General features: G+C 40.1%; 2 pseudogenes across 3 annotated transcripts; one reads left to right on the forward strand and one right to left on the reverse strand.

Annotated features, from left to right (window-relative positions):
• Positions 1-4,653: 4,653 nt before the first annotated feature.
• LOC143584339 (aldehyde oxidase GLOX pseudogene) lies at positions 4,654-10,227 on the reverse strand (annotated as a pseudogene). 2 transcript variants are annotated; one of them, XR_013144344.1, is made up of 7 exons: positions 10,017-10,227; positions 9,387-9,484; positions 8,772-9,001; positions 7,841-7,968; positions 7,439-7,622; positions 7,087-7,143; positions 4,654-6,766 (listed from the first exon to the last, which is right to left on the reverse strand). The product of XR_013144344.1 is annotated as an aldehyde oxidase GLOX pseudogene, transcript variant X1 (transcript). The 2 variants fall into 2 exon arrangements; XR_013144345.1 differs by lacking the exon at positions 10,017-10,227 and having other exon boundaries at positions 7,841-7,952; positions 8,772-9,549.
• Positions 10,228-12,099: 1,872 nt separating this feature from the next.
• Positions 12,100-13,694, forward strand: LOC143584345 (DNA repair protein XRCC2 homolog pseudogene; annotated as a pseudogene). Its single transcript, XR_013144346.1, has 2 exons — positions 12,100-12,115; positions 12,727-13,694. The product of XR_013144346.1 is annotated as a DNA repair protein XRCC2 homolog pseudogene (transcript).
• The last annotated feature ends 12,636 nt before the right edge of the window (positions 13,695-26,330 follow it).

The following is a 26,330-nucleotide window of genomic DNA, read 5'->3' on the forward strand; positions in this document are numbered from 1 at the left end:
TCCTCTTTAGTGATTGTGCGGGTAGGACCGTCACTTGCACTTAGTAGGATGGCTAAACTTTACCTATATCTGACCTGCGTGTAGGTTTTTCTCATCCTTTAGGATAAGTTAACCTTTGAACGTGGCAGATAATAGGTGTGAAGTTTCGCTTCCTCTTTCGTGATTGTGCGGGTAGGACCGTCACTTGCACTTAGTAGGATGGCTAAACTTTACCTATATCTGACCTGCGTGTAGGTTTTCCTCATCCTTTTGTTAGAAATTTTCTTTTGAACCGTTCGACGCGCGGTTGTCAATAGGTTAGTGTTCAGTTCCCTTTTTCATGATTCATGCGGATAGACCGGCGCTTTCATTTAATGGGATAACTGAACTTTTCCCCTTCAACTGACCTGCGTGAAGGTTTGTCGTTTTTTGGGTTTATGCGGGTTTTGCCGCCTTCCCCATGCAACGACTTTTCACGTAATTATACGGTGAAAACCGGCATATTAGTGTTGAATAAGTTATCCGTTCGACGCTTGGTTGATAGGTTAGTGTTCAGTTTCCTCTCATGGTTCATGCGGATAGATCGGCACTTTCATTTGGTGGGATAACTGAACTTTTCCCCTTCAACTGACCTGCGTGAAGGTTTGTCGTTTTTTGGGTTTATGCGGGTTATGCCGCCTTCCCCATGCAACGACTTTTCACGTAATTATGCGGTGAAAACCGGCATATCCGTGTTGAATAAGTTAACCGTTCGACGCTTGGTTGTTGATAGGTTAGTGTTCAGTTTCCTCTCATGATTCATGCGGATAGACCGGCACTTTCATTTGGTGGGATAACTGAACTTTTCCCCTTCAACTGACCTGCGTGAAGGTTTGTCGTTTTTTGGGTTTATGCGGGTTATGCCGCCTTCCCCATGCAACGACTTTTCACGTAATTATGCGGTGAAAACCGGCATATCCGTGTTGAATAAGTTATCCGTTCGACGCTTGGTTGTTGATAGGTTAGTGTTCAGTTTCCTCTCATGATTCATGCGGATAGACCGGCACTTTCATTTGGTGGGATAACTGAACTTTTCCCCTTCAACTGACCTGCGTGAAGGTTTGTCGTTTTTTGGGTTTATGCGGGTTATGCCGCCTTCCCCATGCAACGACTTTTCACGTAATTATGCGGTGAAAACCGGCATATCCGTGTTGATAGTTCATAAAGTATAAATGTAAAATTATCAGCATCGATGTTTTAAGGAGAATCATTTCCATTAGAAGTGGCTCTTGGCCTTTTCTTTACAAATTTGGAATTGATTTACATGCAAACTGTGTAAATGAGCTCCCTTCCATGTTGTTGGGATGGGAGTGCCATCGAGCCGATACGCACCTGGTTCGGGATCTCGTTCTTTACGCAGCATGTAGTCTCCACATTGAAGCTAGAATTTTATTCGTGTTTTCCCCAGCTGGGGTTCTACACGCATCAGCCTGCTCAGCGTTCATTGCGCCACGAGGTGCGCGAGCGTCCCATCTCTGACAAATGCTTCGACCATGTCCTTTACGTCTATGCATTCTTCGGTGTTGTGGCCTTTCGTTCTGTGAAAGTCACAGTATTTGCTCCGATCAGCATTGTGACGATGTCGGATTATTTGAGGCTTTGGCCATGGGAGCTCCTCGGTGGCGAATATCTCAGTGACGCTTTTGGTGAGCGGCGTCCATCTTGAGTTCTTGTTTGACTGTACGTTATCCCTTCCGCCCAACCGATGTTGTAAGCCGGATGAGGTGTCAAAGTTTACCCTTGACTGCCAAATGCCTAGCTTTCGCTTTTTGTTTAATCGGGCGGTAAGGACGTTGTCTTCCCTTGTTTTCTGGGTGTAGAGGTTTGTGCTCTGTGGGAGATCTCTACCCAGTTGCTTCTCCGTTTCCGCAAAGCGTTTAGCTGCTGTCATGATGGCATCCCATGTGGATGGCATGCCATCTTTACCTGTTAAGGTGCGGATGAGCTCTGGGTCGTTCGCGCCCTGTATGAAAGCAGCGCGAACAAGATCTTCGCTAATGTTACCCAGACTTAGCTTCTTCGAGTTGAAGCGAGTGATGAAGTCCAGCAAAGATTCCTCTTTTTCTCGAATGCACTTGAGGATTGTCCATTGCTCCTCGGTATACTTTCTTTGCTGGCTGAAGTGTTGGCTAAACTTCTGTTGGAAGTCAGCCCAATCGTAGATGTGGTTGACCGGTAGACGATCGAACCACGCTCTAGCAGCCCCGACCAGTGTCATTTGGAACATGTAACACCATGTAGGTTCCGTCCAACTACTGACGGTTGCCCCCGCTATGAATCTGTTCAAATGATCATCGGGGTCAGATATACCGTCATATGTGCCTATGCTTGACATTTGTTTGTCACTTTTTGGGGCGATTGCTTCCGCAATGTCCCTTGCAAATTTGGACGTTCCCGCATTTGCAACGTTTGGTCTGAACGTTTTGGAGAAGTCTCGTGGACTTCCACCTGTGCTTTTTGGTTTGAAGGCTTGTCCAAAATGCCTTTTCGGTTGGGATTCCGTTTCCTTACGCTTCCCTTTTGCCCTATGGCGAGGGTTCGCGTCGGAGTCGGATTCCTCCGAGTCATCCTCCAAGTATTCGAATTCGTCGGCCTGTTGTACGGAACGCACGCGTTCGTCCAACTCAGCCTGGAATTCCTTTTGTCGTGCCTCCGCCCATGCCTTAACTTCATCGAGAGTTTGGCGGGGGAGTCTTCGTTTCTCAAACTGGGTATCGGTGGATCCCAGTAGGCGATCATTTACTGCACTTGCCCCAGCTTGAGTAACTGGGGTAGTGTTCGTAAAATTTACTTCACTTGCCCCGGCTTGGGTAACCGGGGTAGTGTTTGTAAAAGCTGTGTTGCCGGTATTCCCCCCAGTAGCTGGGGTTGTGGTTACCGGAATTTCTCTAACCATCTTTGTAGAAGTTTGAAAAAACTGGAGAAAAATGTAGTTCTAGCTTTATGCACGGATGGCGCCAATGAAGAAACACTAACCGGACCCCGGACAGATTACTGGTAACCTGGGGGTTAGATAGATGTTTCCCACGAGGGGTTAGACTCTGAGAAGATGGTTCTTCTGATAACCTGCAAAACAGACACCGTGAGCTTGTCACTGAGAAGGGGGGGGGGGGGTTCCTCCTTGTGACCACCCTCCGGCGTGAGAATCAGACTAGATTGCTCTTTAAATATAAATGTATATTAAGAGATTGCTAGAGCAGATATCAGGTATAATATGATGATAATGTGATAAGATATGATGGTCATACCATTTGTGGTATTTATAGCCGAATGTAGGTTTCCAAGGAGGTGTGGCCGGCTGCAACAGTATTCCTGTTCCACCAACAGTAGCCTACGCACGTGCCCTGCTGGTAGTTGGTGGGTAGGTAGCGGCTGATAGCGACCAGGCCTGCTGTATACTATTCCTTTTCCACCAACTGCCGGCTACGCACGTGGTATGACAAGAGTTGGTGAGTAGGCAGCGGCTAATAGTGACATACAGTGTAGGAGCATGCTGCTCGCCATACTGTTGTCCATAAGCTGTCGTATCTTTAGTCAGATCTTTTTCCCATACCTCGTCAGGTACAGTACAGAAGATCTTCCCGTATCGTACGGACTGGCTTATTTGGGCGGGAGTATTCCCCCTCCCGCCCTTGTGCGGGATTGTTCCCGGCTTTGCTCATTCCTTCAGGTGACACTGAATGATCGAGAGCTAAGTGCCTTGTGCGTGTAGCCTTGCTGCGCGGGTGGCCTTCCCTGATGGCTTGTATCCGAGGCTGCGGGGACAGGCGGAGTCCTTCACCATTGGGAGGCATTTCCTGCGGGAACAGCTTGCGTACTGCGCGTAAGGACGTCACGTCTCTGAGCATGGTTGGTCCTGCGGATCCAGTTGGTTTCTGCGCAGACGTCCGTGTTCAAGGTGAGTCTTGCGGGTCCAACTGGGCTCTGCTGGGACCTACCTCTTCAATCGTGCTCGTATTGTTGTAATCGGATACGGGTTCGGGTTTCGGTTTTTTTGGTTCGTTTAAATCGTTTAATCGTCCACTGCGTTTTATAGTTCGTTTATATATAAATTATTAATATTGATTAATAATTACTTAAACGAAATAGTTAACTAAAACGGGTTTAAAATACTTGACCGTTTTCGTTCCGAACCACCGTTGAAATCCCAACACACCCATCATTCGGGTTCACAAACGTATCTTCCTTTAAACAAGTTTACGGATGTAATTATATATACCGATGCTAAGTAATTTTTTTTAATGTAAACTCATAAAGATGTTACGTTTTCTTGTATTAACCCTTTTTAGTTAGTATGTAGAAGGTAGAAAAAGACATTTTAGATTGTTTGAATGTTTCCACATAAATTATGACGTGTAGAATAAGTTAGCTTGTTGAAAAGCGATTGTAAATTGATTTGAAAATAAATTTTAAGAAATATTATATTTAAGAATAGATCGAAGAATGTGACGTTAGGTGAGAAAAATGATATCGCTTCAATTTCTAGTGTAATAGGGGTATGGGTAGTATTGGTTGATAGGTGTGTATTTGGGTAGTTTGTTGGTGTAAAGTGGTGATACTAGCTACTTGCTACTAGTAATAGCCAATAGGTAGCAACTTCTTTACAAGAATATAATCCATTTGTTTGAGTCTACTAATGATTTGTGTAAAAATGAAATAAATGGAAACTATGATGCTAATATATAACATGATCATAAAAACTCGTTTGTTTTAGTTTAACCAGTAGCAACATTTTACCTACAATCTACATGATTCTAAACCACGCTGATCTACTAGGAACATCACCATTAACCACTGTCAACATATAATAACCTGGTGGCGCTACATTTGCCGACAGGGGAGCCGCCACCGTTGCCACCACAGTATCCTCACCACCCGTCTCAGTACTCAAACACTCGAATCTCACTAACCGCTGATTCATTGATAACGAGTGGGTTGCGAATGGCGGTGCATACGCCACCACACTTATGTTACCCATCAACCCGGACCCGAGCCGAAAACTAACACCGAACGTGTTCCCATTGGCTACACCGGTTGCATCACGAGGGTACGTGATGGTTAAGTTTTTGGGCCGAAGGTGGTCGAACCGGCTGGTCATGTAGTCCGGGACTAACGCTTGTAGCCGAAGCTCGGTCGGGTGAGACACACCGTGTGAAATATACTCATTATTCGGGTTTCCACCGGCTACCAAGACACGACCGTCGGGTAATAACACAGCGGATGAATGGTACAAACGGGCTATTTTAGTGGGCCTTAGAACCCGAAACCGTTGGCCCCGTCTGTGGCTCGGTCTGTAAAGATACGGTTCATAAGCGGGAGATGCTGCACTATCCCACCCTGCACAACCTCGTTTTGCACCGTTAACGATTAAGACATTACCGGTTGGTAATAATAACATGTCACCCATAACCCGGGGCCCGGGCATGCTTTCCATTCGCCACCGGTGGTGGCCCCCAGTGATGACCATTCTCCCACACGATCTTAAACCGCGCAGGTATCTGCCCCGTTGAGCTGCCCGATAAGATCCTCGGGCCGCTCCACCACAAACCATGACTTCAATTTTAGTGAAATTGTCTTTGTGGTCTAACGGAAGGATAACGGAGGAACCCGAGCTCGGGTAGCTACGGCCCCCACGCCCGGGAATTTTTGGAAACTTTTTCACGACTTTATGTCGTTTATAATCGAAAAGAATGGAGTCCCGATTTGCGAAAATGAACAAATGTCCATCAGTTGATAAGTGTAGAAACGGGTACAAGTTGTTCCCTTTTGAGTTCCGTTCGTATGTTCGGTGCAAAAACGGAAGGTCATATGGTTTACCCAAGCCTGATTTAGGGACGAACTCGTAACTAAAAGCGGATTGTCCCCCAACAACAATAACCCCGTTTTCCTGTGGAAGATATAGACTCGACGAATACCACCGTCTAACCGATAACTCCCTCTTAAGCTCCTTCCAATCGCACCGGCCATTAGCACATGGTCTATAATATCGAATGCGTCTTGAACCCGCCCCGTTACCCCCCGTTTGGAGCAAGCTTCCATTGCTCAAAAACGAGCCCGATGAGCACCACGTGTCGGTTGCAAGATGTAGAGCCCGAACCTTATTCCTCAAAATGTTATACTCCACTGAGTGTGCATAACACGATGACTCCCCTGACTTGCGGGACTCACGGGTCCTACACCTTCGGAGCCGATATTGCGACGGGCCTGCACTTGTTTGATCAAATATGACCACTTTGTTATGGTGCGTGACCGCCATGTGCATAGCTACAACGCCAGTGTTGTTCAGAAGAAGTTTCCAATTCCATTGATTACTCGCGGTTATATTTCTACAAACAATTCGACCGGATAATAATAGAGCAAGTATAATCCACTCCAGAAACCCACACAGGGGCCGTTTACGGTCCATGAGAGAATGATATAAAAAGAATGGAATTGTAATAAGGTATTTGTAGGTGAGAAACTGGATATAAATCTTGCAAATATATAGATTCTGTTCGATTATTTTGTTAAAAGAAATGCATATTGTACATCCTAAAGTTAAGAGCTTTGGTACAACTACTTTACAAGATCACATGAAAAACTTTCCCGAATCTTATGCTCGTTTTCGGGCCTGAATGAACCAAATGTGAACCACCGAATGCCGGAGATTCAGTCAATGGTGCCATGTTTAATATAGCTTGATCCGGGTTTGAATGTTACTTTTACAAATAGGGCATAGTTGAAGATCTATACCACATTCACAACATGTCTGAAAATAATAATAATAATAATAATAATAATAATAATAATAATAATAATAATAATAATCATCATCATCATCATCATCGTACTCAGTATATCCCACCAATAGCAAAGCTATGGTAGGGTCTGAGGAGGGTAAGATGTAGGCAGCCTTACCTCTACCCCATAGGGATAGAGAGGCTGCTTCCGGTGAGACCCCCGGCTCGATAGTAGTTTTGCATCAAGCCTTGAACATAATTGAGGAAATTTGAAGGTTTATATGTAATGAGGAATTTGAAGGTTTATATGTAATGAGGTTGAGTTGTATGATGAAAATTGAAAATGTACCTGATGGCCACAGCCAAAGGCCAAATCTTTTGTGTTGGTTATGCAGATGGGGCAAAGCTGTAAAGAATGTATAAATAAAGATTTAAAATGTGTTTTATACAGAGTTTAAAGTGTGATTGTTGTTGGATAATATATATGTGCAAATGTAGATTTAATTGGAGTTTGGGTAGGGTTGGTGCGACTTAGGGGTGTTTATCGAATTACTTATAACTAGTTTTTAGACTTAAACTCAAAACAACTTGAAAGGAAATGCTAATGATTTAACTGTTTGAAAAAAAGTTCATCAACAATAATAATATATAATATATAATAATTATGATAAACATGATAAAGTTGATAGATTAGTACTTACGTTGTTATCTGAGGTAGAAGTACCATGAAAACTTGTCTTAGCTGTGGTTTTCCTTTTCATAGAAGTGTGTTCGGTTTGTTGGTAACTAGTTGACTATGAAGGATGCTTAGGCCCACCGAAAGACGCCGAACCATAGTTTGGCGAGGGCAGACAGACCCTATCTATAGCTTTCCCGCGACGAGTACTGAAATTAATATCATTAAAGGCTAAATTCTTTCAAGTGAAAGGCTAACTGTGCATGTTACCCAGTCAAAATGATTATGGTTTTTAACTTTGACCAAGTTGACTTTTTTCTTATGTGGCGAAGATGTTTAACTTTGGGCTCAATGCAAACCAAATACCATAAATTCGGGTTTTGAGTTTTTAAAATTGTTCGATTTCAGTTTTTAAGTGAAAAATTACCCTAATATACTGAGCTCTAAAGTTGCCTTGTATTGTGAAGGCATCTCCATTAATGCTGAAAGAGCAAACACTGCTTCCTTTCTAGACGTATATGTGTTCTTCGACATAATTTCTGTGAAATTTACAAACTAAACCGACAAAACCGAAATGGTTAATGTAGGCTCATAAACGTCAATCAAAATGACAAAATGCTCTATAAGTTTCGACTCGTTTGCTTATTTATAATGCATGTAACCTCCTAAACAATAAAGTTGAAAGAATTTAGGCTTGTAAACGAACTGAACGAACATGAACAGGGCATGTGCGTGTTTGTTCGTTTAACTTTAACCAAACAAATGATCGAACACGAACAATCAAACGAATGTAACTTCTTGTTTTTGTGTTCAATCGTTAAAAAAATGAGTGTGTTCGTATTCGTTTATGTTTGTTCGTTAATAGTGTAAACAGACGATACACAAATGTAAATGAACAAACATAACTCATCGAACAATAATTAAACTTAAAAGTAAACATGAATATCAATATGTTGTACCTAAAATATAAATAAACTAAAATAAACTGTAACTGGTGATATTCTAATTTCATAAAACTAGACATTATAATGGGCCTACAAACATTAATGAACAAAAATGAACAAACTTAAATGAATGTAAACGATCTTAAATAAACGAATGTAAAACAGCGTTCACAAAAACAAATGAACATCGTTCGCATATTAAATAAACAAACTTTACACCAAGTGGTTCACGAACACTTCACCGAACATTCGGTCCGTTTGCAGGCTTATGAAAGATTAAGATTATTGTTTTTATAAAAAAAAAATGGGATCATAACTAACATATTACTTATTTATTAAATATAAAATATGGGCAAAAAGGATTTGTTGGTGAACCCAGCCCGACCCACCCGTTTAGCATGTTATGCAACTTGCCTGGAAATTGTCAAAAGATCGAGCAGGGATATTATCGCCTTCATCGTGTCCCAGGGTCCATCCCCTACTCCAACTAATACTATTACGGGTATTCACTATAATATATAAAAATAAAACCTTTTTTATTACTTGTTTAAGAACTTAAACATGTAAAAACCTAAAAAACTGAAAGTTAGTTGAGAGTTCACCTAGCTTTCACAATCGCCTCGACTGTTCTCCATTCTTGTGACCTGTGTGCAAAGGTGCATTTTAGCAGACAAGCAACATATGTACATGTGCACGATAGTTGACCATGGTTGGTTGGGTAACAGGTCAAATGGGTCATTTCTAGTACGAAATGAAACAGTGCAGGTTGTATTGGGTTGACCCAGAAACACTTTTTGTCCATTCTTTATAAATGACACATCGAATATTAATACTAAAGCAATATTATTACAATAGCAATCTAAGCATTTGAATGAAACAATATAAGAGGTTGTATGCATTAGACTTTAGGTGACTTTAACCCGCTTACCCTGTTCCCCTTCCATCATGAAATAGGTAAACTTGATGGATATTCATGTTCGAGACTCATGATAATTGCTAGTCTAAAACCAATCATGTTTGTCAACTTACCAACCCGTCGGCAATGATCAACAAGACATGATATTGGCCACCACTTTGTTCAACAATTGTAATAGCCATTTCAATAATAGGGGCAAATGATGTAGGTCCTGTTAACAGTACAGAAATGATAATAAACATAAAGATGGCGTTATGACAACACAACATAGTTTGGAAATAAATGATTTAAACAAAGCGAGAGCATGTTAACAATAAAGTAATATGTTAACACGTATAGTCATCAAAATATATCTTTGAAAAAATAAAGTTTGATGTGACAATTATAAATTCTATTAAGTTAATTTTTAAAACATTTCATATGTTAGCAATAACTATATTATTTCTCTTTAAACTCATCAATCTGGGCAATTTTTTTTTTCCAAAAATTTTCAAGCCCAATTGGTAAAACGAAATCAAAACCGCTGTGAAAACCCAAAAAATAAACAAAAGAAAAGACATAAAGGTTTTAATAAACCAAAAACCAAAATTTGTTTTTTGGTTTAGTATGAGGAATTGAGCTCAAAACCGGCCCATGCACCCCCTACTTTCGGCGCATTGGGCCAGTTTAGCCCGTTTCCTTTATAAATGGGTTAAATTTGCAAACCAAGTATTCATATACACATAGAGAACGATGCTTGTTACCTGCTCTAAATTGTTGTAATTATCGTTTATTCTCAAGTATTTTCTCTCAACCTTTTTCTTAACTTAGGAGCTTGATCAGGATAACTTTGAAAAGGATATGGTTAGTTCACTTATGGTTGAGGATATGGTGATTGTGAATAAGCACATGAACTTGACGTTGACCCGTATAGTGAGTGCCTGCTTGAAGCCGTCCTTGTACTTTGCCACCCATGATCAGTCGATAAACTTGCAAATTTGATATCTAATTTTATGCAGATAGTGTTGTGGTTTGCGGTGGGCCATTCCTGGTTTGGACCCGGTTTAATAAAGACAAGAAGATAGTTGTTGAACTCGATGAAATCGATGATAATGGAGGATTTGGGCAGGCCCTTATTATCTTTTATTTAGGTCCAGTTTGTGTTTCTTGTTCTCTAAATTTGTAATCCTAGTTAAGTCACTATTTAAACAAAGTCTTTTACTTGTAATTCCTCACACTAGTTACGGGTGTGCATGAAGCCGAAACAAAAACCAAGGGGGATGTTTCTTGAAAACCCGAACTTACGGTTCGGTTTTGGTTTTGCATTTAGTAAAAACCAAAAAAAAAAACAGAACCGGACCGAAGTTATAGATTATTTATTATTTTAAATAAGTTATAAGAATTTAATAAATATGTAACTCAAATATTTAAGCCCAAGTGTACAAGAATCAAGTAGCTTGTAATTAACAATTTGATTTAGGCCCAAATTCATTAAAAAAAAAATTCGGCCCAAAAGTTTCAAGTTCAAATGTTAAAACCGAACCCAAAGCGAAAAACTGAAACCGAACGCTTTTCAAACATTTAAAAACCAAATATTTTGTTTTTGCGTTGCGCTTTAGCCCAAAACCAAATAGTGCACGCCCTCGTATTCTTAGTTTTGTGCATTTGATGTGTGTGTTTGTAACATGATCCTTAATACTAATATAATATAATCGAATTAATCTGGATGAATTGAGAAGGAATTTATACTAACCTCTGGAAATAATAAGAGTAAATTGAGGAATGCAGGTGATGAATCACTGATGATAGTAGGCCTAAATCTTGCCATCGGTTGACGTTGATATTTTAAGACGGAGAAGAAAACCAGAGATTGGTAGCTTTATGTATTTTGTATCTTAGCTCATACAATACAATGACGTTCTGTGTATTATAAAGATGGATGAGCTAGCTACTTGTACCGGTATCAAAGTCCAAAAATTCTAAACGCAGTATTGAAGACAAATATTCTGACAAACGATGGTAGTGCGCCGATTTCAAAACTAGAAAAACCGGTATCGACGAGACGAGTACCTAATACTATTTGCTCATCCCTAATTACAAAATATGCAACATGATATAGCAATCTAATGACTAATATCACTGTTTTGTTTGTTCGTTGTCTTTTATTATTTGCTAGTTTTGCGGTCCCTGTCTTTATATAAAAACCATGAATGTATTAAAGATTAAAATAACATTACATAACATGAAATAGTAAAGTGTTGCTCGAGATTTAAACATAAAGTAAAAGTCAAGTGAATGAAAAAAAAAAGTTATTTAAGTGACCGACTCACCTGATTATTTTCATTCTTCAAGTATGGAAGAACCGTAAAGTGTTAGGCTGGCACACCCTTAAATGAAAGCTCGTACATTAGTCCCTCCTAGCTAACCTGGTATCCTTTTATTTCAATAAAATCTTTGAATGTCTTACCTCTTGATAGAATATTATTAACTTTTAGAATTAGAATAGATTATGAGGTTGCGCATTGTCGATAATGTTGGCCGGTGCTATAACCTTCCATGTCGTAAAGCAACAACCAACCCGCCATAACGTTGGCCCATAGAGATTGCAAGGTCTAGGTTTGAATCCGACCCTAACCAGTAACCAGGTAGTTTTTCCTGAAACAAAAGATAATGGGCTTGGCTACCTCACGGTTTCTCGACTTTTGTCTTTATTATTTGGTGATCAAAAATTTACTCCCGTATTTTGCTGGGACGAGCCGTCGTCAGTCATGAACTCCGTATCTCAGCTCCTGTTTTATTTTGATCTCGATTCAATGAAATGATTTAGGGTTTGGTAACTTTCACGGACTAATCGTCGCAACAGGTTCGTTCGTTGCTATCACTCTTATAGCTCACTTTTCATTTGATGTCCTTTCGTATCCATACAATCCGTTAACCAATATGGATGCCACATCCGTAAACCCTACACGATATGAAATTTTTGAAATTGAGGCTTGAATCGATTAAACTTTATACTGTTGAACAATTAGGGTTCCGTTTTAGTTGTATAATTGCTTTGCATTAATGCGTTCCTCATCATTTAAAAGTAAATGATTCGGTTCGAAGATCTTTTCTGTCTGAACAAAAACCATAACCGAACCTAATTCAGGTATTCGGTTTCGACTGAATAAACTGAAGAACTTTTAATTCAAAAAAAATTTTTAACTAAGATTAGACTAAAGTTGTAATTGGATCCGGCTATATATTTGCTATTCATTTTGAACCGAATTGATATTATGTGAAACCAAAAACCGAACTATCAATTCCGTTCTGGTTCAAAACCAAACCAAAAATCTATTTTGTAACTCAGTTTTGTTTGTTCGGTTTCAGCTTGATTCGTTTTTTCCGTAAACCAAGTTCAGTAATGGTGGAACCTGGTGTTTAAGCTCATTTCACTTCAGTGCATTGATTCATTCTAATTTGACCAATTGGCAGTAACAATGGCTAAAACATGGATAAACACTGATGAAACCGCAAAACAAATGCTTACCAGAGTTCTTAAAGACAGACCGCTGTTACATCTACCACCTCCCCTTCATAGGGTACCCCTTGGTGTCAATACCATCCTTGAGATCACGGGCCCGTCTCCATCCGCCAAAACCGAGATCTTGCTCCACGTGGCAGTTAACTGCATTCTTCCCAAAAACCGAAATGGCGTGCAGTATGGTGGTTTGGAGCATACTATATTATTCTTTGACTTAGATTGTCGGTTTGACATCCACCGTCTTTCTCAGATTCTGAAACTGAGAATAACCGAAGCTGGTACAATGCATAAAGTTAAAGATTCTCAAACTGAGTGTGATGAGAGTGACGTGTTTAACGAGTGTATGAGACGGTTTTTGTACACGCGTTGTTATGATAGTTTTGAGTTTCTTTCGGCTTTGAAGGTGTTAAGCTATAAACTCACGGGCAATGGTGTTTATATTCTTATGATCGATAACATAGGGGCGTTTCAGTCAATTGACCGTGGCTTCTCGTCTTTACCCCAACAGAACCCGAGTAGGAAAAAGATTGGTGTTCAAACTGTGTTTGAAACCGTTGTTCAAGAGTTGAAGAAACTCGTGGGACTGCATTCGATGATCGTTTTAGCTACAAAAATGATTTCCAATCAAGTTAAAAGTTCATATTCGAACCGGGTTTCGGGGGGTTTAAAGAGCGGTTATCGGGAGTATATGCCATTAACATGGCAGTCGTTTGTTACACGACGGATTGTTGTGAGACGTTTAGATGATGAACGGAAGTTTGGGGATAGAGTTTCTTATTTGGCAGAGTGGTTATTGCCGGCTTTAAGTGTCTCGGATGAGTTTGTTGTTTGTGACAATGGGATTAAAGGTTTGTTGGGAGGATAGTAAATATTACGAATGGGCTCGATTGTGGTTTTTTGATGCATGTTAAGTGTTTATAAAGTTACTCAGTTTTATATTGTTATTGAAGTATATATTAGTTGTGATCATATATAGTGTTAGCGTGGCCGAGCGCCTGATATTGAAGAAATTTAGATTATATCATCAACACTGTCGGTTAAACTCTCTGATTCAAGGAACCGATACTAAGGGTCCATTCGGTTTGCAGAATTTTTTAAAAGAAATTTGAATCGGAAATGGAATGGCTTTTTTGGAAAATCTATAATGTGTTTGATTGATAAATTTGTTGAAGGAATTGAAATTCCCCTCCTATCGCCTTAAAACTTAACAAACGAGTGGAGTCGGGTGGGTTCAGGTCAGAATGGGTCAAAAAAGTTACTTTGGTTCGGGTCGGAACACGTTTTAGATTGGAAAGGGTCGGGTTTGAATGGGTTTCGAGTCGGAACGGGTTACAGATATGAACGAGTTTTGATTCGGGGCGGGTTTTGGGTCAGTACTAGTTTATGAGTTTCAGGACGGGACCTCTTCCAACCTTAAAACCCCCTCTTACGACCTGAAACGCTTTCCAATCCGAACCCTCTTCCGACCTGAAATTCTTTCCTGCCTGAACCCATTTCCGACATGAACCCATGCACACTCAAAACCCGTTATGACCCAAGACCCGTTCCAACCCGAGACCCATGCCAGGCTGAAACTCGATTCGATCTGAAACACGTCTTCACCTGAAACTTGTCCCGAATCGTTCCGACCCAAAATCCTATCTGACCCGAACTCATGCCCATCCGAAACCTGTTTACACCCGAAGCCTATTAGGCTATTACGACTCACCAAATTGAACACTCCAACGCTTTATTAAACTTTATTTTTGAAAGTGAATGGATTCATGAGGTTCTAATGAATATGAGATTTCACTTGAATTAGTTACAAATTCGAACTCTTTCTCTACCCAACTAAACACGCCATGTCATGTGATTAAAATTCCAATTCTACGAATTCTATAAAACGAACACGCCCTAACTTTGTTCATGGACACCATGTTTATAAACAGAAACTGTGGCTTTCTATCGGTGCATCTAATCTGTTAGTGTAATCTTGCGTAAGTGTGGGGACCTAGTTGTCGTACTTACAAACCTAGGGGGTTATTGAGTTAGTTTTCCTCCAATTCTTATCTAACAAGTAATTGTACGGTTATAAATAGGGTTATTTGTAATCAAGTAATCACAACAACAACACCTTATCAATCAATACAATAAAGGTTTAGACTTGAAATCTTATTGTCTTCAATTGGCATCAGAGCCTAAGTATCGATCAACAACTTCCGGCGACGCAAGGCATCTCCGATCGTAGGCGAGTCCGGCGAGGAAGGCAATCACATCTGGTTGCAAGATCTCAGCACGGGTTCTAAGATCGATCGAAGATCAAGAGCGGCAACCGAAAAGAAAGATTCGGTGTTCATCTATTTTCCGGCTGGGTTGGCATCTAGTCTCCGGCGAGCAAAGAAAACAAAACAGAAGGTAGGTTTCAAGAAAACTGTTTCGGTTTCTGGAACGTGAAAAAACCGTTACGCCGTAGTTTTTATTTGGTTGACGGGGTTTCTTTTTGGTCGGCGGAAGGCAAGACAAGTTTTATTATAATACCAACAGTATTCGTCAAAGGGTTATTTCAATTGGTTCAATTCCTTTTATTTATTCTCTTAATTAATTGAAAAAAGAAATCAAAGTATTTTATCTTTTCTTTGTGAATTGTGGATGAAGTCTACGTAAGAAAAGAAAAAAAAGTTGATATTCTTTCGTTGAGGCAATCAAGAGTATTATTTTGCTAAGTGTAAAACTACAAGTTTTTCGACGATCAAGATTTGGATTAAAAAAAAAAGGATAAGAGTCCAGATTTGTATTAAATACTAGAAATCGAAGAAAAGATGGGAGACAAGCCAAATAATCAAGTCGTAGGGCCAAGTAATCAAGTCGGTTTTCCCAAAGAACCGAGTTCCCTCTCGATTCAGTTTCCGATTCTTACGTCCACCAATTATACGATTTGGACGGTAAAAATCAAGGCCATCTTCAGGGTTTAAGGGTTGTTGGAGGCTATCGAACCAAGAACGGGAACGGTGGTTGACCCGAAGATAGATGGGTTGGCGATTGTGTATCTTTATCAAGGCATGCCGGAGGCTTTGGTGATGCAAGTAGCTCACCTTTCCACCGCTAAAGAGATATGGGATGCACTTAAAACTCGTTTCGTTGGGGTTGATAGGGTTCGAGAAGCACGTATTGAGTCTCTTCAACATGAGTTCGATGTACTCAAGATGAAGAAACGGACACGATTGATGACTTCTCGACCAAGATAAGCCAAATAGCTTCCGAAGCAAGTAATCTTGGAGAACCGTTTGAAGAAAAGACCCTTGTGAGAAAGCTTTTGAAGTCCGTTCCGAGAAAGAGGTATATAGCGATTGTTGCTACTATTGAACAGTTTGCCGATATAAAGACCATGACGTTCCATGAAGCCGTTGGACGCCTAAAAGCGTTTGAGGAACGATCTGGAGATGAAGACAAACCCATGTGTGGTAAGCAAGAACAACTCCTATATACATATGAAGAATGGAAAGCTAAAAGCAATCAAGAAAGGCGTCATGGGAAAGGCAAGATGGGAACCGAATCAAGTCAAAAGAACAAGGGAAAAGGTAAGGTTGTGGATCGGGAAAAGAAAGAACCCCGGGTGAAGAAGGATCGGTCAAAGTTTTAATGTTATCGGTGTGATGAACTAGGACACTTTGCCACGTCATGTCCTAACCGAAACAAGGAGACGAATGATCAAAGTAACCTCGCTCAAGATGGAGGACCGGTTCTAAACATGATGACGGTAGCTCGGAGTAAGGAAGATGTCGTCTTTCTAAAAGAAGACCGGGTTGATCCAAAGCAATATGCTTCAACCCATGTGATAAAAACACATAGATTCTTGATAACGGGGAGAGTAACCACATGACGGGAAATCCGGAATGGTTTTCTAACATCGATCGTAACAAGACCGGTAAAGTAAGTTTCGGTGATGGTTCGTGTGTTGAAATCGAAGGTTGGGGCACGATAGTAGTAGAAGGTCAAAGGGGAGAACAACGAGCCTTGAGTGATGTTTATTTTATTCCATCTCTCAAAAATAATATTATAAGTCTCGGGCAATTAGACGAAGGAGGATGCAAGATCGCGATCCAAGACGGTATCTTATGGATATTTGAACAAGATGGAAGACTTCTAATCAAGGTACCTCGTTCCTTTAACCGGGTTTATAAATAAATTTAAAGGTTGTTTCTCCAGTTTGCTTACAAGTCAATTTGCATAATGTTGCATGGATATGGCATGCTCGATTGGGGCATTTGAATTTTGATGCCCTTTAGGGTCTCTCGAAACTCGTGGATGGAGTGCCAAGAATCGACCACCCGATGCAAATTTGTGATGCATGTATGCTAGGAAAACAAACAAGATCGGATATCCCGAAAGAATCTAATTATCGTGCAAAGGTACCGCTCGAGCTCGTTTATTCCGATGTTTGTGGCGCGATTACCCCCGAGACACATGGTGGCAACCGATACTTTTTACTAGTTGTTGACGACTACACCCGCTATATGTGGGTTTTCACGATAAAGACGAAAGACCAAGTTGCGGGTTTACTCATAGAGTTCGTGAAAAGGGTGGAAAACGAAACGGGCAAAAAACTCAAAACCATACGCACCGACAATGGGGGTGAGTTTACATCCCATGTGTTGGAAGATTACTTGTCAAATATATGTGTGGCACATCAGTTTACGGCCCCGTACACCCCACATCAAAACGGAGTGGTTGAAAGAAGAAGCCGAACCATACTTGGTACGACTCGAAGTTTGTTAAAGGCGATGTCACAACCACAAGATCTATGGGGAGAAGCGGTTCATCACTCGGTTTATTTACTAAACTGGTCACCAACAAAATCTTTGAAGGATTCGACTCCGTACGAACGTTTTAAAGGAAGAAAACCGAACCTTTCACATGTTAAAGTGTTCGGATGCACGGGGTATGTCAAAGTCCTTGGTACCGGTCAAAAGAAGCTGGACGACCGAAGCATTGTGATGATTCACTTAGGTACTCAACCTGGAACAAAAGCCTACCGTATGTTTGATCCGATCAAAAGGCGAGTACATGTTACGCGGGATGTCAAGTTTGACGAGTGTAAAAGGTACGCATTGTGACATTCGTCAATTTCGGGTCTCGTTTGTAGACGTTTATCATGTAAACCGACCCATTTTGTAAACCAAAGCTTATGATATAATCAAAATGATGGATTTTATGTTAAAATATTGTTTTACACTTGTTGGGTCTTAAAAACATTCTTTTTGGTCCTTAAAACTCCTTAAAATGACTTAAACCAAACTTTAGGGACTATTATTGCCATTTACCAAAAACTTGTTTGACCATTTCAACCATCACATGCATCTTTACCCTATTTGTACGAACCATACTCTTACCATTATAAAAGCAAGGCTCCATACACCATTTTGGTTGTTCATCTTCTCCAAAATCTCTCTCAAATCCAAGTATTCATCTTCAACATTTTGTTATTTTGATTTCTTAAGGTCAACTAACTATAGTCTTTCATTTTAACTTGTTCATCTAATATTACTAACACTTGAATATGGTGGTACAACATATATATAATACACACCCCTTGTTTCCTTTATTTGTTACTTCACCGACTCCGGTTGGTTAAGTTTCGAATGTCATAAGGCAAGGCTTCATGGAGGACTTCGTGTTCTTGATATACACACACACACATAACTTATTATACATATCACTTATGACTAACTTCTAACCCTTTTAGTTTGTTCATCTTATTTACAAGTTCCATGGTGTGGGTTTGTATAAGACTAACCTCGGATTAACCGAAACTAGTCCAAACCGGAAACCGAACTTTTGTTTACTAGTTTTGTTAAAATAGTTGTTTAAACATGTTTATTGCTAGATTTGAGTTTCAAAAATCATTTTTATAAGTTCTTTGATATTAAGCATATGGAATCCATCTATGAACTCGTTGGGAGATGGAAACCCAACTAAACCGAAACTTTTGCTTAAAAGACTTGTAGTTAACTTTTTAGTTGTAAAATTTAAGTTTTCTTCATTTATAAACCAATATACAAGTTCTATGATATTTAGGCATGTAGAAACCATCTATGAACTATTTGTGAGATGGAGACCGAACCAAACCGAACTATACCAACTTTTACTCGCTTAAGACACACAAGTGTATTTTTAGCTATCAAGAGTTGTATATTTCTTTAAAAATAATTTACAAACTGATTTTAATTATTTTCTTAAGTACTTGGAATTGTTGGATCCAACTTGATCTCATCACATAGTTTGGACCGACAAAACCGAACACTCGCTTAACGTGCGTTGTTAGTTCTAAACAATAGATCTACATACTTGGTTAAGTGTTAGTATATTTTAATGAGTTATCTCATAACAATTAATATGTTGGAAAGTTGACTTTGGGTTTGACCATTTGTCAAGACCCGAATCGACAACCCGAACACTCGTTAAAAACCCGTTTTAGTATCTTTGTTCCAAAGGAACTTGCATTTTAGCATTTTTACCACCTTATTACTTAACATTGGTTAAGTAAATATTAAGGTTAGATACTTTAACCCGGTTTCGAGCAAACTTACATTTTTAAAGGATTGTTATTATAAATTCTTAAGTAGTTACATTTAAAACCTTGAACTTTAATTGTTTACTTTTTACAACAATTATTTTATTTAAAGATCTTCAAGACAACCATTCTAAATCCAATATTTTATTGTCATTTAGGCCTTGCTCGTTAAACTTCATCCATCCGGTTATTCATCTTTTACCGATCAAGTTTTATACTTGAACGTGAGTAATTTCATACCCCGTTTTCTATCTTTTGTTTTGGGGTGACATTTCATACTTATTCAAATCAAATGCTTTATACTTAAATCTTAAACCACAAACCTTGTTTTATACTTTACTTGAATAATTGCTCGATTTGGTGTTCTATGCTTATATGCCTATGTGTTTATCGATTTCGGTTGGTGGAATCTATAAATCCTAGACTACTTGGCATCCCCTTGTAGCAAGGTGTCGTTAACGTAACGCAATTAACGATATTCTATTAAATCCTATACTACTTGGCAATCCCTTGTAGCTAGGTGGCGCTAACGTAATTCTATTAGCGATTGTCAATTTATCTAAGTTTATAGCTATTATTTATGGTTTTGTATACTAATTTTGTGGCTTTTCATACTATATATCTATTGTTCAAACTTATGAATTGCTCACCAACCTTTGTGTTGATAACTTTATTTTATGAAATGTTACAGGTTTGCATCTAGGTTGATTATGGAGTTCGGTGAAGAAAATGACACAAATACCGTTAGGATATTAGCAAAAATGAACAATATTTGATTTGCTATATTTTGCTATATTTTGTTGTATTTGACTTATGAATATTTGGTTATGTGACATTTTCGATGTTGTGAAATTAAATGATTTGTTAAATATTGTCGCTTTAAATAGTGTCATGCGCTTATGGGCAATCGTTACACCTCGGCATGTTCCGCCGCATTTGGTCGGGGTGTGACAGATTGGTATCAGAGCCATGACAATTAAGATAGGTGGTTAGACGCAATGACCTAGAATTGTTATGCTTAGGGTCCTATACGTGTGTTTATACGTGTTTACTCTATTTTATTGTTCATATCGCATGTTTATTTATGAACTTGTTTAAAATTCACCAATATCCTAAATGTTCACATACACACACTTTCATAGTATTTTCAAGGTATCCTTACCATAAAACGCAAAAGTAGATTTTTATTGTGTTTTATGGATTACAAGATTAACTTGGATCCCGTTGTTTCAAATCCCTTAAAGTTTGCGTTTATATCGGGTTTGTAGCCATCATAGAAAACGAGACATTATAAAATGACCATTTGACAAAAAGATTCAAATGATCGAAGGTGATTTACTTACCTGGGATGGTTGAGTTATAATGCTCGTTTTCTAGGCCATAAACCGTGTTATAAATGTTAATTATTTAAGTAGTCGAATGCGAGCGTTCCGGTCGCCATCCTAATTTTTCGGTGTTAAAACAATAGGGATACGGTGATTTCGTGGACTAGTGTTTTGGCATGACGTTGTATCTCGATTTATTGTGTTATCATTGTTATTTGAGTCTAAAACATGAAAAAGGCGCGGTGGTTACGTGCACATGTTTGGACTCCAACGTGGTGTTTTATAAAACCTTTTATTTAGTGTTGGAATATCAAGTCATGGTGATTTCATGCGCGATTCTTCCGACTCTATAAATCTCAAAATCTCAAATTTCAAGCCTTAACTATCTCAAAAAAAAAATCATTTACGTTTTGTTTACGGTTTTGTTATTTATAAACAAAGTTTTATATTTTATCTAACACTAACATCTTCTCCATACTAACTCTAGGATTCATAAATCAAAAATCAAAATCTCATTTTATTTTATACACCTTTATATTCATTTCCTTTTATCCAAAACTTATCCCATTTTCTTTATAAATGTTAGCATGCCTCCGCTAAGACGACAACCGCGATATGACTCCACCCGACGTATGGCCGCTCTCGTCGCCAAGCAAATGGCCGCGGTGATTCCCGAACTTATGACCCAAATACAAGCAAACCAACCCGCACCCGTTGTTGCACCTATTGAACCCAAACCTGCATCCTACCTGCTTAAACAATTTACCAGTGCCAACCCGTCCGAATTCTTTGGAACCAACTGTGCGACTACCTTGTTGCAATGGTTCGAATATGTGGAGAATGTGTTTTTACACAGCGAATGCCCCGAAGCGAAAAAGACAAACTTCGCTTCAAGCATGTTTACGGGAACCGCCCTAACATGGTGGGGTAGTGTTATGCACCTCCAAGGTACGGATGTGGCCATGGCTTTTCCATGGGCCGGGATCAAGGCACTTATGAAGAAGAAATTTTGTCCCAAACACGAGCTCCAAATGCTTGAGGAAGAATTTTGGAACATAAAACAAGAAAGTGGTGATAACGCCGCTTACTCGCTCCATTTCCACGAGCTAAGTGTTCTTGTACCTCACTTGGTTACCCCACCCGAACGTGAAATTGACAAATATATTGGGGGTTTACCGATGAAAATCCGGGACTCGGTCATGAGTAGCAAACCCGCGAACCTTGAGGAAGCCATCACGTTAGCCGGTTGGCTATCGGAAAATCACGTGAAGGCGGGTACCCTAACCCTCAAGAAAGCAAGTGAGAAAGACAAACCCGAGCCCGCACCGCAAGCCAAGGTTGAACCCGCACCACAAGCCATAAACTACTCAAACTCCTCCCGACACAACAATAACAACAACAACAACAAGAAACCCAAAAACAACTACCGAAACTTTGCCGTTACCCAACCTCAACAACAAACCCAAGCTCCCCAAAACCGAAGACCCTATACCGGTCCTTACCCGCTATGTAACGCTTGCCAATTTCACCACCCAACAAACTCGCCTTGTCGCCAATGTACCATTTGTAACCGACTTGGCCATCTCAACACCACTTGCCGATCCGCCCAACGAACCCAACCTAACCAACCAAGAACTTTTCCCCAAAATTCCCAAAACCGATATGCACCCTACCCACCAAACCAACCCCAACCACCCCGAGCTTGTTACAATTGTGGAGATCCAAACCATTTCCGCAACAATTGCCCCCGCCTCACCTTTGCTAACCAAACCATGACCATACCTTACTACCAAACCCAAGCTCACCAAGTCCAAACCTCTCAACCCCAAATTCCCCAACTCTATGCACCACTCATCCAACCCATCCAAGCAATCCAAGCACCACCTCCACCTCCACAACAAGCACCTCAAGTCAACCATGGTAATATAGGGCGAGCTTTTATGATGAATGCAAATCAAGCTCAAGTGGCAAACGATGTTGTGAACGGTATGTTTTTGGTGAACTATCATTTGGCTTCTATTTTATTTGATATCCGTGCCGATAGAAGTTTTATTTCTTTGAAATTTGAGTCGAAACTTGCGATGCCTCGAACTAAGCTTTCCCGACCGTTCTCTGTTGAAGTCGCCAATGGAAATTCTATTACCATCAATTCTGTCGTCCGCGATTATTCTCTTATTCTTTCTAAGCATAAATTCTCCATCGATCTCATCCCGATGCAAATGGGTAGCTTCGATGTCATAGTAGGCATGGATTGGTTATTTTTGCACCGTGCCGAAGTCGTTTGTTTTGATAAATTCATTCGCATCCCGCTCGTCAACGGTAAAATTCTTAAGGTCTTTGGAAACACAACGTCACGAAGGCTAAACCTTATGTCGTGTGCTCAATCGCAAAAGTACTTACGCCAAAAGTACATTCCGTTTCTAGCTCTCTCGGTGACAAAAGACAAAAAGGAAAAGAAGATCCAAGATATTCCTATTGTTCGTGATTTCCTTGATGTCTTTCCCGATGATGTTACCGGTCTTCCTCCCGTTCGTCCGATTGAATTCCAAATCGATCTTGTGCCCGGCGCGATGCCCGTCTTATCGTCTAGCCCCATCGAAAATGCAAGAACTATCAAACCAACTCGAAGAACTTTCCGATAAAGGCTTCATTCGTCCAAGCTCTTCTCCTTGGGGCGCTCCCGTTCTCTTCGTGAAAAGAAGGATGATTTGTTTCGTATGTGCCTTGATTATCGTGAACTCAACAAGCTTACTATTAAAAATCGTTATCCATTGCCACGTATCGACGACTTATTAGACCAACTTCAAGGCGCAACTTGTTTCTCCAAAATTGATCTTCGATCGAGTTATCATCAATTGCGTGTTCGCGAAGAAGACATTCCTAAAACCGCTTTCTGTACTCGATATGGACATTTCGAATTTTTGGTTATGCCCTTCGGGTTAACAAATGCACCCGCGGTATTTATGGACCTCATGAACCGCGTTTGCAAACCATTCCTTGATAAATTATTTATTGTCTTTATTGATGACATCCTTATCTTTTCTAAATCCAAAGCCGAACATGAACATCATTTGCGTTCCATTCTCGAACTCCTTAGAAACGAACAACTCTATGCCAAATTCTCCAAATATGGATTTTGGCTCGAGGAAGTTCAATTTTTGGGACATATCGTAAATGACAAAGGTATTCATGTTAATCCGCTAAAATTGAGGCCGTTAAGGATTGGAAAACTCCAACGACTCCCACGGAAATTCGATCCTTCCTCGGTTTGGCCGGATATTATCGGCGTTTCATTCGGAATTTTTCCAAGATCTCTTTGCCTCTTACCTCTCTCACCCATAAGGGACAACCCTTCGATTGGGGTTCGAAGCAAGAGAAAGCCTTTTGTACTCTCAAGGACATGCTTTGCAATGCTCCTATTCTAACCCTTCCCGATGGGAACGACGATTTTGTTGTATTTTGTGATGCATCCCATCAAGGCCTTGGTTGTGTTCTCATGCAACGAGGTCAGGTCATCACATACGCATCAAGGCAACTTAAGGTCAACGAGAAGAACTATACGACTCACGATCTCGAACTTGGTTTTGTCGTTTTCGCTCTCAAAATCTGGAGACATTACCTTTATGGTACAAAATGTGGGGTTTTTACCGATCATAAAAGCCTTCAACACATTTTCGACCAAAAAGATCTCAACATGAGACAACGACGATGGGCCGAATTACTTAGTGATTACGATTGCGAGATTCGCTACCACCCCGGTAAAGCGAATGTTGTCGCCGACGCCCTAAGTCGAAAGGTTAATGTTAAATCCGTTCTACTTCTAAGCGTCATTGTTCAAACCGATCTTCAAATTCGTATCTTTCAAGCTCAACGCACCTCCGTCGAAGAAGGTAATATTTACGACGAAATGTCATGTGGAGCCGAACTTCAACTCGAAACCAAACCCGATGGTCTTTTGTATTTTCTCAATCGTTTGTGGGTTCCCGATCGCGATGACCTTCGTACTTGTACTCTCGACGAAGCTCATAATTCGCATTATTCCGTTCATCCCGGTGCGGATAAGATGTATTTCGATCTTCGTGCTATCTTTTGGTGGCCGGGTATGAAAAAGGACGTAGCGTTGTTTGTATCTAAATTTCTTACTTGCTAGAAAGTCAAAGCCGAACATCAAAGACCTTTTGGTCTACTCGAGCAACCACCGATTCCCGTTTGGAAATGGGAAGACATTGCTATGGACTTTATCACCAAATTTCCCAAAACCCAGAAAGGCAACGATATCATCGATCGATTAACCAAATTTGCTCATTTCATTCCGATTCGCGAGAAGTACTCTGTCGAGCAGCTTGCTCAAATCTATGTTCGGGAAATCGTGTGTCGACACGGTTTGCCATTGTCTATCATCTCCAATCGCGATGCCCGTTTTACCTCTCATTTTTGGCGATCTCTTCAAGAAGATTTGGGAACACGTCTCGATCTTAGCACCGCTTATCATCCTCAAACGGACGGTCAATCCGAACGTACAATCCAAACACTCGAGGATATGCTACGAGAATGTGTTCTTGATTTCGGTGGGAATTGGGATTCTCATCTTCCGTTCATCGAGTTCTCCTACAACAATAGCTACCACTCTAGCATTGATGTGGCTCCTTTTCAAGTTCTTTATGGTCGTAAATGTCGTTCCCCGATTTGTTGGAACAAAATCGGTGAAGCTCAAATCACGGGACCCAAGATGGTCCAAGAAGCCACCGATGTCATTAATCAAATCCGTAAGAATCTTCTAGCCGCTAGAAATCGTCAAAAGAGTTACGCCGATATATGGCGAAAACCTATCGAATTTAATGTTGACGATATTGTCCTTTTAAAAGTATCTCCTTGGAAGGGGGTAATCCGTTTTGGAAAGAAGGGTAAACTTTTTCGTTGGTCCTTTTAAAATCCTTGAACGTGTTGGAAAGTTGGCTTATCGACTCGAACTACCGGAAGAACTTGCCGGTGTTCATCTGACTTTTCATGTATCAAATCTTAAGAAGTGCTTAGCCGAGGGTAATCTCCATATACCTCTCGACGAAGTACATGTCGATGAGTCGACGATCATGGTTGAACGACCCGTTGAGTTCATGGATCGCAGCGAGAAGAAAACCAAGCGTAGTCGTATTCGGTTAGTCAAAGTTCGATGGGAAACACGGCGTGGCGCGGAGTTCACTTGGGAACGAGAAGACACAATGAAGGAGAAGTATCAACACTTGTTTGCATCATCATCTTCATCTTAATTTCGGGATGAAATTTCCTAAAGTAGGGGATACTGTGACATTCGTCAATTTCGGGTCTCGTTTGTATTCGTTTATCATGTAAACCGACCCATTTTGTAAACCAAAGCTTATGATATAATCAAAATGATGGATTTTATATTACAATATTGTTTTACACTTGTTGGGTCTTGAAAACATTCTTTTTGGTCCTCAAAACTCCTTAAAATGACTTAAACCAAACTTTGGGGACTATTATTGCTATTTACCAAAAACTTGTTTGACCATTTCAACCATCACATGCATCTTTACCCTATTTGTATGAACCATACTATTACCATTATAAAAGCAAGGCTCCATACACCATTTTGGTTGTTCATATTCTTCAAAATCTCTCTCAAATCCAAGTATTCATCTTCAACATTTTGTTATTTTGA

The sequence above is a fragment of the Bidens hawaiensis genome, unplaced genomic scaffold (genome assembly GCF_021521415.1).
Source record: "Bidens hawaiensis isolate Kalapana, Puna unplaced genomic scaffold, B.hawaiensis_p1.1 tig00033031_1, whole genome shotgun sequence".
Lineage (NCBI taxonomy): Eukaryota > Viridiplantae > Streptophyta > Magnoliopsida > Asterales > Asteraceae > Bidens > Bidens hawaiensis.